Source organism: Carettochelys insculpta, chromosome 26 (assembly GCF_033958435.1).
Source record: "Carettochelys insculpta isolate YL-2023 chromosome 26, ASM3395843v1, whole genome shotgun sequence".
Taxonomy (NCBI): Eukaryota; Metazoa; Chordata; order Testudines; family Carettochelyidae; genus Carettochelys; species Carettochelys insculpta.
Genome location: NC_134162.1, coordinates 2,978,035 through 2,991,995, shown reverse-complemented (window position 1 = coordinate 2,991,995; position 13,961 = coordinate 2,978,035). Strand labels below are relative to the sequence as shown.

Below are 13,961 nucleotides of genomic sequence, written 5' to 3'. Positions count from 1 at the left end.
CAAGAAGAGGAAATGGGTGGGCAGAGCCAACCCAGGGACCCAGCAGCTGTCCTCCTAGTTTCTACCTTTAAACTTTGCTGTGAGGAACACTCCACACGCCCAGGCAGAGCTGTGGAAGCAGCTACCGCAGAGCTGGTGGGGACGGGCTGCCTGGCAGGAGCAAAGGAAGTCGTCCAAGGGGAAGCGGTCAGCCTGTGTCCACACCCGCACCCGAGAGCCAGCAGCAGAGGAACGCCGACAGCTGGGAGCCCAGCAGGCCACGCGCAAGGGCTGGCCCTACAGCAGGGAAGGCTGGGATGGGTGAAAAGAATCCAGGCTCCAGAACAGCCTGGAAGAGGAGCTGTGCAGGAAGCTGGTGGCTGGAGCCCTGGGCACCGAGAGGTCGTGGGAAGCAGCGGGAGGCAAAGCCCAGGGGGAAGTGGGGGAAACAGACTCGGGTTTACTAAGACGCTGGCTCCACCAAGAAACCTATCGCTCCTGTAAATTCAGGTCTTCACAGGCCAGCCTTCTAAGGAGGCCTTATCCGAACCCAGGCAGGACAACATTCCCCCCGGGGGTGCTCAAAGTCGAGAGAATCATGCCTGGGGCCATGGTGTTCTGTGCACCAGTTGGGCGGCAGGCTAGCCTAGGGGCTGGGGTGCTTGTCTAGGACTTGAGACCCAGGTTAGGACCTCTGCTCTGCCACAGATTTCCTGTGAGACCTTGGGTGAGTCACTTACCATCTCTGGGGCACCATTCCCCACCTGTAAAGTGGGGGTAACACCACACAAGCATGCTGGGCGGATAAACACAAGAAAGGCTGGGAGCTGCTCAGATGCTATAGTAACGAGGGAAAGATAAGCATCTGAGTGGCATAAAAGCAAAGGATGACACGGTCGGCTTATTCTGTAGAGTCAAGGAAAGCAACAGCCTGGTACAATTATCCCCGCCCAGCCTCACCTTCCTCATCATGTGCACTTCCTCCCGAGCTATTTTTGGTGACCAAGCATTGCCTGAACGCACACAGGGCTCTTTAGCATTCCAGAGACCATCCGCAGCACCGACATACGACCGTCACCCAGGCACACGCTCAAACAGGTTTCACCCTGCTCTTTGCAGCACTGGGTGTGTGTAGCCAAACCCTCTACCTACTCAGCTTCTCTGTCCCCGGGGCCGCTCCTTACAGGAAGGCCAATGCACCGCAGGCGAGGCAGGGCGAGGGACAAACTGTTTCAAGCAAGCTCAGCTCTCTGCAACAGACGACAGCTGTAAGTTCAGGCCAGAAGGGGCTCTATGATCATCTCGTCTGGCCACCAGCATCACACAGGCCAGAGACTCCCTCCCCGATTCCTGCATCACAGCATAAATTACAGCTGGCCCGACTGCTGCCTCACGCCGGTAACTGTAGCTGGAGGAGAGCCGAGCTTTCAGAAGACGTCCCGTCTCCATTCCAGGCACCCGGGTCGTGGAGAATCGGAAGCTTGTGCTGGCAGTGTCGCCCTCCCTGAGTTTTGCAAGGTGCTGGGTTGCTGGCCGCAGCTGGTTTCCGTTGGTATAGGTTTGCAGAGAAGGGCACGAGACGGGCTGGTGGTTCTCCCGGGCAACGCTGCGTGCAGCGTGCTCCCTCTGCAGCCAGTCGAAGCGCTGCTGCGGTTCGGTGGCACAGCCCCCAGTTCTAGGTACGGCAGTGCGGGAAGCAAAACTACCCGACCCGGGAGGCTCTCAGCTTTGGCAATCTTGCAGCCCACTGTGGGGAAGAAGGACCACGCCTGCGCCACTTGGCCATTGCTGCCGCACGTGGCGTGGGAACCACTCCCTTCCACTCACCCTCCATTAGCTAGAAGGCTCTGTCCGGGCGCCTCCCCTCCTTATGGCAGCGGGAACTTCAACCCACCGTCCACATTCCCCTCCCACGTGGCGTTCGTGCCGAGCCAGTCGAGGCGTGCAGAAGGCGAGCTGCTGCATTGTCAGTCACCAACTTCCACGCTCCCTGCAGCCCTGCCACAGGCGCAGCCTTGCGCAGCGGCAGAGTCGGGGTTGCAGGGGTAAACCACTTGCGAGGTTGGAGGAGCTGTTGAATTTGCCTCCTCTGAGCTCTCCCTGCCCGTGGCGCAAACGCTCCCGGGTTTGGTGGGGGGGTGCCAGGGCTACATTGCAAAGCTCACAAGGGTCCCGTCTGTACTCAGGAACGGCCGGGGAGCAACTCGAGCTTCACGAGATCCTCAGCCCCGTTCCCACCCCGCAAGCCGCCTCCCTTTCCCCTCTCCTTCCAGGGGACTCTTAGGTCGGGGACAGCTGTGACCTACAAGCCTTTCCTCCTGCCTGCAGAGCTCCGGCTGAGCATTGCTCTCCCACTGGGGCAGGTTCGGTCCCCTGCTCCCAGCCCTGGCTGGTGCTCTAGCAGCACATGGGCCTGGTGCTGTGCTGCAGCCGGCCAAGACAGGCCTCCCACACACAGCAGAGACCTCAGCTCCTCCCAAGCCCTGGCACGGGGAACGTGCCGGGGTCAGAGCTGTAGGGGTCCTGGACGGGGTCACAGCACAGGATGGATTACTGGGGGCTGCTCTAATTGTGTCCCCGTGTGGCCCTGGCCGAGTGCAGCCCTAAAGGCACCAAGTGATCTCTGCCCTGCTCCTCCTGAAGAACAGCACCAAACCAGGACTTACAGGGCAGGGACCGTCTGTCTGCCCGTTTGCAAGACGCTCAATGCACCAGACTTTCGGGCCCCCCCCTCAGCGCTACAACCGCACCAATCGCTAGCTGGTGCTGACGGCGAGCACCAGGGCATTGCTGAAGCAGGAGACGCAGTGAGCAGGAGGTGGCCCTTCACACGGCAGCCGATGCACTGAGCTAAGCTGCCCGGCGACAGCAACGCACAAAATGGTGGCTGTGCACCCGCCAAGGCGTCTGCTCGTGAAAGCGCCGGCGTTTGTAGGCGTGCGTGGAGCAGATGTCAGCATGCCCGCGTGTGCCGCTCCCTGCAGGGCACTCAGAATTAGATTTATGGGCAATGTGCTGAAGAGATGCCAGCACCTGGGGAGAACATGCAGTCACTGCCAATGCTAATGTGCCTTTTTTTCCCTTAAAAAAAAAAAGATTTACTATAACAACGTTAGGGAGAAAGTGGGAGGCGGGGAGACCCGAGCCATTTTGCCAAGCTACAAGGCGCAAGGAAGACACTAAGCTCAACAAAACCCAGCGAATCAAGCCAGCCTCAGAGGCGTGGCAATAAAGGAGCGCCAACAACCGCCTCTGTCCAAAGCTGCAAAAGGGAGGGAGTCCAGGGAGGTGACCGGCCCCCTCGAACGCACAGCTTCCTTGTCACAGTCCCAGCGCGCCTCTGGGGCGCGGACAGGCTGAACGAGCACAGTGGAACTTCGCAATCAGAGCAGCGCTCTGAAGAAGTCGCAGGGATTGGGAACAAGCTCTGAGGCCCGGACGGTTGCTTTCCATTTGGTTTTTCACTGGCTATCGACAGCCGGGCTTGTGACTCAGCGCTCAGTTTGTTAACACTAAAGATAGAAATATCATTAACACCTCCATGACGTAAGGCATCCTCAGAACGATTCAGGGGCCAGGGATGGCGCAGGGTAGGAAATGGGGGAGACTATACCTTTTAGGAAGCCGAAAAGTCTGGAGGCAACTGTTTTGCATGGGTAGGTACGAACTGGCACTTGCGGGGAGCCGGAAGGATTTCAAAACCTGCTGAAGGGTTCAAGGAGGATGAGGACTGCGCTGCTGTCCACCATCTCCACCGCTGCAGCAGCCGAGGACTTCGCAGCCATCAGCACCTGCGCCCTCACGCACTCCTATGAGCGCAGCAGTGAGACTAAGGGACTTGCCCAGAGCCACACAAGAAGTCTGTGACAGAGAACTGCACTAGAGCCTCCCGAGCTGCAGGCCAGCACGTTAAGCCTGGGCCATCCTGCCTCCGCACAGGGCAGCAGAGTGTAAGGGGGTCTCAGCTGCAGCAAGAGAGCCACTACTACAAAGAAGAGGAGAGAAGATATTTGGACAAGCCCCACGCCAGACGACTGTGCCCACAGGGCACCTCATCTTGCAGCAGGGCACCTTCTGGAGCAAGTCCAGAGAGCAGCTTAGAAGTGGGAAGGGCTTGGAAATGTTTCTGACCAGCTAAAAGCCAACGTCTACATGCTTTGGAGAAGACCAGGCCCCAGGTCGATGGGGACTGCTGAGTGCTCAGATTCGTGGACCTGGAGGAGATACTGAAACTAAGCCACAGCAGGGTTTCCCCTCGCTCTCCCGGTGGTTCGCCAGGCTCAGGTTACGTTTGCAGGTTGATCACAAACACCGAGTTCCCGTCCCGCACCTTGCCAAAGCCACACAGGCCAAATGCACCTCCTGCTCCCTGCTGATGTCTCCTTTTCTCCGAAATAAGTATGTAACACGCACAGCTGGCAATGGGCCCAGCTCCCTGGAAAGGCCCAGGTTTGCTGGAGTCCTCGGGCGGGGTGGGAGCTTTATTCTTGCACATCTTTATTCCAAATGCAAACCCACCGCGTTAAAAGCCAGGCACACCAGCCACTGCCTGGAACCAGCCCCTGCAGCCCCGACAAGGAGAAAGGATCAACAACAACAGTTTCTAGGCAGATGGGAGCCTCCAGGACTTCTCCACAACCATTTTTCAATGCTGCCACATCTGCAGAGATTGAAGAAGGTGTCAAAGCAACAGCCCAGAGTGCGTTTAACATACTAGATTCCTTCAGGAGCTTAAACACAACAGTTCCTAACTCCCCGCTCCCGCCAAGACTCCAGTCCTGAATTCCACCTGGTCTCCATTCCGTGCATCCCGACCTTAGCTGACCACACAGCACTGTGCGTGGGGAGATCCAGACAATGTTCTATGGCCTGTTTTTAGCTACTACATCCAGCCACACACACGCCCCAAAACTTCCTGCAGCTCTCAGTCCTCTCCCCTCTGTCTGCAAAGCCGGGCTAGACAGGAGAGTCCTTTGCCTTGCACGGCGAAGTTTGCCAACTGCCTCTCAAGAGGAGGGTAACGGAGGCGAAAAACACTGATGGAACTGCAGGCATTAGATCCCCTCTTCGTTGTAAGGCATCCACCTGCAGTAGACCATCCACTGCTCCCCACTGGGCAGACAGTTGCCTTTGCAAGGCCTGGTCCACGCTCGAGGATGAGGTCAGCACAGCTACCATGCTCCAGGCACAGTTAAGCCGAACTAAGTCCCCCTGTGGACAGTGCTAGGTTGACAATTTTTCCATTGAGCAAGCTACCGACGGGAGACCCCTCCTGCTGGAGTTTGTAGCATCTATCTCAGAGTGCTACCACCACACCGCTGCAGCGTTTGAAGCATGGGCGAGCCCTGCAGGACCCCTCCGCTCACAAAATACCGAGAGTCAAACAAGCCGCGAGCAGGAGGCAGCAGCCATGGGAGGGCATCATGCGAGGCCCTTCCGGGAGAGATGCCTGACTGAAAGCAAGGGGGCAGGGAAGGTCAGTGACTCGCACTGTTCACACAGCCAAGAGGACCACAAGTAACTGCGCTGCAGTCAGGTCGGTCCCTGGGAAGGTGGCCCCTGGGCCAGCCCAGCCACACCATCCGGACACACGTGGCACAGCTTGGACTGGCCATATCTCACAGAGCTGGAAGGGACCCTCGGAGGTCATCGAGTCCAGCCCTCTGCTCTCTCAGCAGGACCAAGCTCCATCCCTGCCTGTTGGCCTCCTCAAGGATGGAGCTCGCAGCCCTGGGGTTACCAGGCCAACGTGGTGCCGAATTCAACCCCCAAGTGCCACTCAGGCCTTATCTCCACGAGGTACTTCTGGGTTCCCCCCGAGTTCTCGCCACAAAGCACCACCAGCCACCGTTGCTGTCCGCCCCAAAACAGGTCCGACACCGGCAACCCCCTGCACCAGGCGGCCTGTCCCCGGGGCTGTGCCTGCGGGAGCAGCTGTTGGAAGCGTCGGGAGAAGACATTCTAACATGCGCCCAGCCAGAGAGACGCCAGCTGCGAGTATGTGACTCGAACCCTTAACGCTTCCCCTCCCCGGGGTCGGGCGCTGAGAAGCGAAGGCAGCTCCTTGGGAGATGGCGCCAAAAACGGCTTCACAACATCACACGCTGGGAGTGCGAGAAGATATTCAGCATCACCACAGCTGCGTCACCCTGCCCGGCAGCCGACCAAGCCAGCAGCGGCACGAGCAGGGGCGGGGAGGAAAGGCCATGGCTGTGCTCGGAGGAGAGCAAAGAACTGTGGGTGCACAAAGGCCAAGGGCTCGCAGGAGAGGGGGGCCAAACCGCAGCAGCAAGGGGAAGGGATGGTGGCTGGAGGGAGAGCCGAGAGCCCCCAGTCGCGCCGCTGGGGCGCCTATGGCTGGGTGGGAGGAGACGCGTTGGGGCAGCTCCTGGATTAGCCCTACCCCACGGAGCCTGCACCGGAAGGGGGTAAGTGACACCCCGGCCCCCAGTGCCTGTCTTGCAGGGGAAAGTCGCTGTTCCATGCCAGGCACTCTTTGAGGGGGGTGTTCCTTCCAACAGGCTGAGGCCAAGGGGCGGGCTGGCTACTCTCCTGACAAAGGCCGCCCCAGCACGCCCAAATACGGACCTGCCAGACAGTTGCCTCTTGCCAGCGCCGTGCCCCACTGCCAGAGTCCAGCTCACAACGCTGCCGGGCAGGCTGCCTTCTGCACCCCCCCACGCCGAGGGGCCAGAGCACGGGCTGAGCGTCACACACCACCCTGCCTGGGGAAGTGGCGCAGACAGGGCAGGACCGGTCGCACTAGATGCCGATACGTGCAGAAGGGATTTACCTAAGGTCACCCCGACCTCTCGACTGGTTTTGTGCGACCTAGACCTGTGGCTGCCCACCTCTGCAGGTTACTGTGCCCCTTACAGGACCCCAAATTGTCTTGCGTACCCCACATTCAACCTCCCTTGAAAGCTACTGGCTTAACAAGTCAGACATAAATACAAGAGCATCTCAGCACCCGGTCATTGAAAAACTGTCACTTGCTCACCTTTGCCACAGAATTATAAAACACATCAACCGGAACAAACACTGCCCTTGCCCTTCAGTGCATAAAGTGAGAGACCGGCTCGTGCCAGGAGAGACTGAACATCACCCAGACCTCACTAGGGCTTCCCCCGGCGCCTGGTGGGACCACAGGTGAGTCTCCGGAGGAGCTGCCGTGCCCTTGATGGGCCTCTGCTTGCCCACGTGGAGAACCACCGGCCTAGAACAGAGTTGTTCCCTCTTCCATCTAAGACAGCCGGGGGCTCAACCAGCCACAGCCAAGAAAGTCCCGGGGCTTTTTTCTGACTCTGGGGAGAAGCAGCAGAGGCAATTCCTGCTGAGTTCTGACAGATGCCAAGCTTTGGGCTGGGCAGATCAATGGGTTAGTCACCTCTGCTCCAGAGAGCTCTCTGACTTGTGCCTGTGCAACGTCTAACACAAGAGCGGGCCTGGTCCATACCGGGGCCCGTGGGCCTTACAACAACAACAAAACCAATAACGGGGAATGGGGCCCGGCTTGCCAATTCACATACCACAGGGAGCTCTCCGGCCCCGGCAATATGACAGGCCTTTTCCCTGCCTTCCAAAGGCAGATCCGTGACAAAGGGGGGCTGTTCTGTGATGCAGACAAACAGATCTGTTTCTGTGCCCAAACAGCAGATGGGACCTGAGCAGCAACCTCCGGACCGGAGCGTCACTGCCTGCCAAGACTGGCTGATGGGGCAGGGCGGGAGCCAGGGCTCAAAGCAGCCAATGCCCGTGCCTGTCCACCCAGGCAGGAAGACCTCTCCTTGTTAGGCGAGAGCGTGGCTGGTTTGTTAGCAGAGCACAGAAATCCGGGGTACCAGGGACATCAAGGCTCCAGTGGAACAGAGCTGTCCTGCCCCAATGGATTAGCTGCATCTTGACTTACGCTTTGAGGCAAATCGGGGAGGGTCTGCTCCCATCAGGCAAGGGATGAAAGCAGAGCCTTCCTCTGCACAGCACCAGGCTGGCTGGTGGCAGCTCGGACTCAGACTGACTTCTCTTAGTGAGCTGTACAACACGAGCCCTGCCAAGGCGCCCAGCCCTTTCCCTGGGGCACAACTGGAGCAGGGGGTCCCAGCAGCCATGCAGCAAAGGGCCTGCTACTTCAGGCTAAGAGACACGGGCAGCTCTCTGCTCAGGGCACAAGACCAGAGAGGAGGGCGCAGGCTGGCATTTCCTGCCCTGCATTGCACTCGGCCAATGCTCCACCAATGCAAGTCACACACAGGCGTGCGCTCCAGAAAGCCGCTTCCCAACCAGCCACCATGGGGCAGAGCATCACTACCATGCTCAGATGTCCAATTGCCACACGCTACACAAAGCGCCCCTTGCTGGAGTTGCTCTATGCAAAGCCGAGTTGAAAAGAGCCCTGCTCAGCCTCCCAGGGCACTGAAAAGGAGAATGCACGGGGCTCCCGTCAGCCTCAATACTCTGCACTAGACAGCCAGGGACAGGTGCGGCTGGCGAGAGGAGGGCAGAGAAGCAGAACTGGGTTGCACACAATGTCGCACGGAAATGACAAGTGTGAACAAAACCCCATGAAGTTATTTCAGTGTCTTGCCTCACAGGTACAAATTACACCAGCATCAGAGAGGCCAGACAAGGGTTTGCCCCAGTTTGCCTCCAACTGGATTTGAAACCAGTTTTTGCTCTACCAGGACAATTTCTGTGCTCAGACAAGGCTTAAATTCACCACAGCTGCTTTTATGTCACAAATACCCACACAGCTTGGACCAAAATAACCCCCTGGGTTTCAACTCGAGCCGTAAGTCACTTCAGCAGCCCCCGGCCTATCGACACCAGGACTTTGTTCACACATTTAGCTCCCACGCTTGGAAGAAAAGCGTGGCTGAGGAGTCAGCAGGCTGCCCCTTCAGTTAATGGCTCAGATTTCTCAGTCCCCGTTCGTCAGTCATCTAAGGAGATGGCAAGGGAGAAAATCAGCTCTTATCATGCAGAAAACCCCCTTGATTTTAGGAGACAAGATTTCAGGCTTGCATCATGTGTTGAAGAATTTAGTATGTCTTTCCTGGAGAAAGTTAGACCAGGACCTTAACACGAAACGGTGCCATGTGACGACAGCGGGGCCAGATACTTGTTCACAGTTTTTTTAATCACCTCTCCTCCTACCCCTTCTCCAGTGCCTGGGTCAGAGTTCCCAGGCCCACCCACTGTGAGTCCTACCCGTGCACCTGGGTTAGGTGGCCTTTAAACAGGCTCTAAGGCTCTGGGGCTCAGTCTCCACCTCTGCTGGACTCTGGCAAGAAAACCAGTCTCTTTTCCAGGCTTCTGACAGGCTGCAGAAGGGCAAAGCCTGAGAGCAGACAGTGCAGACGCACCAGGCACCGCCCCCCCCATTCCCCCACCCACTCCCACTGACAGGCGGAAATATCCCACAAGAGCCCAAGGGCAGACATTTTCTCCAGACCCCTCCTGGGACTATCCAGTCTGACCAGCAGCCTGGTTCTCAGGCACGAGCAGAGCAAGACAAGTTCAGTCGGATCCGGAGGAAGCACAGCTTAGTCAGAATGGCAGAGAACTGGCCAGACACCACAACCAGCACAGGGCCAGAGCAGCTCAGTCCAGGGCTACTCAGATAGACAAGGAACCATGGCAGCCACATGGCATTCTCTAATATCACATGCAGGTGACTGCCAAGAGCCACATGAGTCCTCCTGCCTGCTTAGCCAGTGGTACTTGGTCCACCCCAAGCCATTGGCTGGCTTCCTTAGCAGAGCTGAGAGCTGCTGTCCAGCCAGTATCAGAGGGAGCCAAGTTAGTCTGTTTCTTCAAGAACAACAAGAAGTCCTGGGGTGCCTGGTAGACTATGGATACTTTGGAGCACAAGCTTTCGTGGGCAAAGACCCACTTGGTCGGATGCGGTCCAGCCAGGCACTGGAGGCTACGAAATTTGCAGCTTGAAAGGCTCCCTGTGGCTGACAATATCCCACGTCAGGTCTGAAAACCTTGCAGGTCTTCAGGTGGTCTCTGGTGCCCCCCAAGCCCCATGTCCAGCTTGGGCACACTCATTGGTGGCATAGTATCCTTGCCGCTGTCAGCTCCACCCCCTCAACTTCCTCCCCTCTGGTGAGGGAGACAACGCGGGTAGACTTCATGAGAGATGTCCTGGGCCTAGTCAGTTTGCAAATCACCACACAGTGCTCATTGTGGATTTCTGCCAACTTCCATCCACACCTCCATAAACCATCTCCAAACCCCTGGGAAAGGGGGTGGGGACAGGAGATGAACAGGAACGGGATAGAATCCAGACCCAACTCAACAGACTCCAGCACAGAGTGGTCCTGTAACCCTGTTGCAGTGAGGCCTTCACCACCACGGGGTGCATCTCATAATTGTTCACACCCATGCCCCACCCACCGTCGGGATCACACATAAGTGACACCAGGTGTAAGGCAGTGGAAAAACCAGGCCAATAAGTGGCTGCAGTTTATCAAACCAGCTGCTTCAGAATGCGCTCATGCTACTTCATGGCAGAGATCCGCGGCATCCAGGGCAGGGCAAGCTGCTGGTAGCGTAAGGTAACCATTTCTGAGCTGGGGAAAGAAGATCTAGCAGGCATGCTGAAAATCACTGAAGCCCAAATCCCACCTGTGAAATAACTCACTGCCTCTGGCGACTAAGCAAACTCCCCAGAATCGTCACCCACAAACGGACCAATTGTCCAGCCACTGTGGAACAAGGCAGTCCAGCCTCCGCTCCAAACAGGCTGACCAGCTGCCTTGCCAGCCATCTGCCTTAGGTTACCCTCCTTCGTCCCAGGTAAAGCCTGAACAGTTGAGAGAGGCGCCCACAAAAGGCCACCCGGTTCCTAGCCCCACTGTCACCATGGGACACTAGGCTTTTGGTGGGCAGATCAGCGCTCACTACCATGGGATTCTTACACACTCCTGTGCGGCACCCGGTGTAGGTCACTGCTCCAGATGGGATGCTGGACAAACCAGACCTGTGTCCGATCCAGCCTGGCACTGCCTACGTTCCTACTCAGACGACACCGGCTCTCGGTTGTGTTTCCATCAAATGCCGACAGCACCCCAATGTCTGGGGACAAGACACCCAAATCAACGCATCACTTTAAAAGTCACACAGCCATCTGACGGTGGTTCCCGTCTCAGGGCCCTGCACTGTATTTAACACCCCCTGGGAGAGAATGGGGAATACTCTGCCCTTACGACTCTTGTCTTCCTGTGTGCTTTTACCAGCACCGTGTGTCTGGTCATATCCGTCTCCATACCCATGCCGTGAGCCTGGATCTCTGTTCACCTTTGTGGGCCTTTCACACAGCCACATGGGAGGGAACCCACTTTAATTCAGAGCAGGAAAAGTGGGGGAAAAGCCACTGAAACAGGCAGGAAAATTCAGGGCCAGACGGAGCCCCTGCTGCCACTGCTCTCTCACAGCAGAGAGGGGCTGTGCTCGCCAGGGCTCTGGGCAGAGCAGGAGTAAGGCTACAGGATGAGCACATAGCAGGAAACCCCGAGGGAGCAGTGTGCCTCCAGAGAAAAGGGTTCCCCAAGAGCAGTGTACCCCAGTAAGGCAGTCTCCCAGCTCAAAGACCCCCTGGGGCAGTGTGCCCCCTAAGAGTAGAGATCCCCCAGCATAGAGACCCCTAGGGGAGTGTGCCATCCCCAAACAGGCCCCCCAAACAGTATGCCTCTCACCTCCAAGCAACCCACAAAGAAAGGGCACACAGGAGCCACGCAACCCCCCATAAAAGGGCTCACCCAGCTCAGAGCCACCGCCCAGAAACCTCCAGAGCAGTGTGCCCCCCCCAAAGTCCCCCATGAGAGGGAGCCCCTGGTTCAGAGATCCCCTGGGTGGCATGCCCCCAAGAGACACACCCCAAGGCAGCATGTCCCCCCAGCTCAGAGCCCACAAGATAGCATGCCTCCCCAGGCTCAGGGCCCACCCCCAAGGCAGCACGCACCCCTGAGCCCAGAGCCCACCCCCAAGGCAGCACGCACTCCTGAGCCCAGAGCCCCCCCCCAAGGCAGCACACACCCCTGAGCCCAGAGCCCCCCCAGAGAGCACGCTTCCCTGAGCCCAGAGCCCCCCAAGACAGCACACACCCCGAGCCCCCCAAGACAGAACACACCCCTAAGCTCAGAGCCCTCAAGGCAGCACACCGCCCTGATCTCAGAGCCCCCCAAGGCAGCACACCCCTCTGATCTCAGAGCCCCCCAAGGCAGCACGCCCCTCTGAGCTCAGAGCCCCCCAAGGCAGCACGCCCCTCTGAGCTCAGAGCCCCCCAAGGCAGAATGCTTCCCCAGGCCCAGAGCCCCACCCCGGCAACGCGGCCCCAGCGAGCGGGGATCACTCACCGGCTGCCGGAGATGCGGCGGATGCCGAAGCCAGCCGAAAAGCTCCGCGCCCGCCCCTGCACCGCCGCAGCGCCGGCCGGCGAGCCCCGCCCCAACCCCTAGCCACGCCCCCGGGCCACCCTAGCCACGCCCCCGTCTGCCCGCACATCCCCGGGTAACAGCCGTCTTGCTCCCTACGCCCCTCTGCCGTCTGGTCCCCACCTGCGCCCAGCTCTCTCCCTGCTATGGGCCCGCCTGGGGCCGAGCTCCTTCCCAGCGGGGGGGGGCTACCCCAGGTGCACCTCTGTCTAGGGCAGGGCAGGCCCCTCCAGGTGTGTGCCTGGCCCCTTCGTGTCCCCCAACCCTTTCCTCGGGCTGGGGGCAGTGGGCTGGGGACCCATACTTAAAAAGGCGCAGAGCATCTCCCGATTTCCCGGCCCTCCCCGCTTCCCTGGCAGCGGCTGTGCAGTATGGCAGCTGGAGGCCCAGGGCCAGACAAAGTCCAGGGTGGAAATTGTCACCTACCTACCCTTTGCAAGGGCCGCAGTGGGGCAGGGACCTCCCCGCCAGCCTAAGGGGGAGCTTGTGTCTTGCCCCTCCATGCAAGAAGCTTAGTTCCTATCTGTTCCAAAAGGAGGAAGCAGGGAGCCCAGAGGGGTCCTATGGCACAGCCAGTCTGCAGCACCAAGGGCAGATGGGAGCCATTGAAGGGGCTGATGGGAAGGGCTTTTCCCGGCTCCAGCAGATGTGATGTAAGGACATGCTGAAAGCACACGAGAAAGTGTAGCGTTGGTGTCAACACTTGGGAGAACCTTGCCCAAGACCATCCCCAGTGGAGAGCAGCAATCCATGCAGGGGACACACAATTGGAGAGGTCCCACCGCAGCGCAGATGAGGAGAGGCGGAGAAAAAGAAAAGAGCGCCAAAAACTGCCCCCACACCCCTCCAACAGCTGCTGACACCTGCCTCTTCTGTGATAAGACCTGCGGCTCCAGATCAGCCATCAGTCAACTCACAAATAGGAGGGCGTCATGTCATCTTACTCGTTATCGAGTGACCGCCAAGACTGTGCTCTTCACTTACTAAAGGGGGCGTGGAGCCTGCTGGTTTGTTTCAAACATCCTCCCCCCAGTGCTCCCCCCTTGAACCCAGAAGGGAAGCACTTCCGGCTGCCACCAGCAGAGGACCAGGCCATCAGCCACAATAGTGTAGCCCTAGCCCCAGATACCAGGAGCTTAGCCCAAAATGCAAGAGGGCAGCAGGAACTGTGGGTTAGGTATGCACAGTATTGCTGGCAAAGTCAAAGCTGCTCACCGTACTAGAGATGCATGCCATTGACTTCATGTGACAGTGGGGACATGCACCCTCAGCTTCACAAAATTAGGTACTAAAAAGTGGACCTCACTAAATTTGACTTAATCCTAGTGCAGACAGACCCTTAGGCACGTAGGAGCATAAGTATCTCTGAAAGCCAGTGGGCTCAAGTTGCTTGGATCCTTCTGAAAACACAGTATTATCCCTAACATTTTTATCTGCGCCAGTCAACTTGTTTTAATAATTTGCTCACCACAAGGTGGCATCATTTACCTGATCTCCCCACTAAAGTTCCCAGCATTAACTCACTCCTAAAACAAGAGATAG

At 58.1% G+C, this 13,961-nt stretch overlaps 1 protein-coding gene across 1 annotated transcript in view; it reads right to left on the bottom strand.

Moving 5' to 3' along the window:
• PPFIA4 (PTPRF interacting protein alpha 4) overlaps nt 1–12,403 on the bottom strand; it is a 134,231-nt gene extending 121,828 nt beyond the window's left edge. Inside the window, exon 1 of the mRNA XM_074977877.1 lies at nt 12,342–12,403. The gene's annotated coding sequence lies outside the window, so the exon portion shown is untranslated. The remainder of the gene's footprint in view (nt 1–12,341) is intronic.
• Between the last annotated feature and the right edge of the window lie 1,558 nt (nt 12,404–13,961).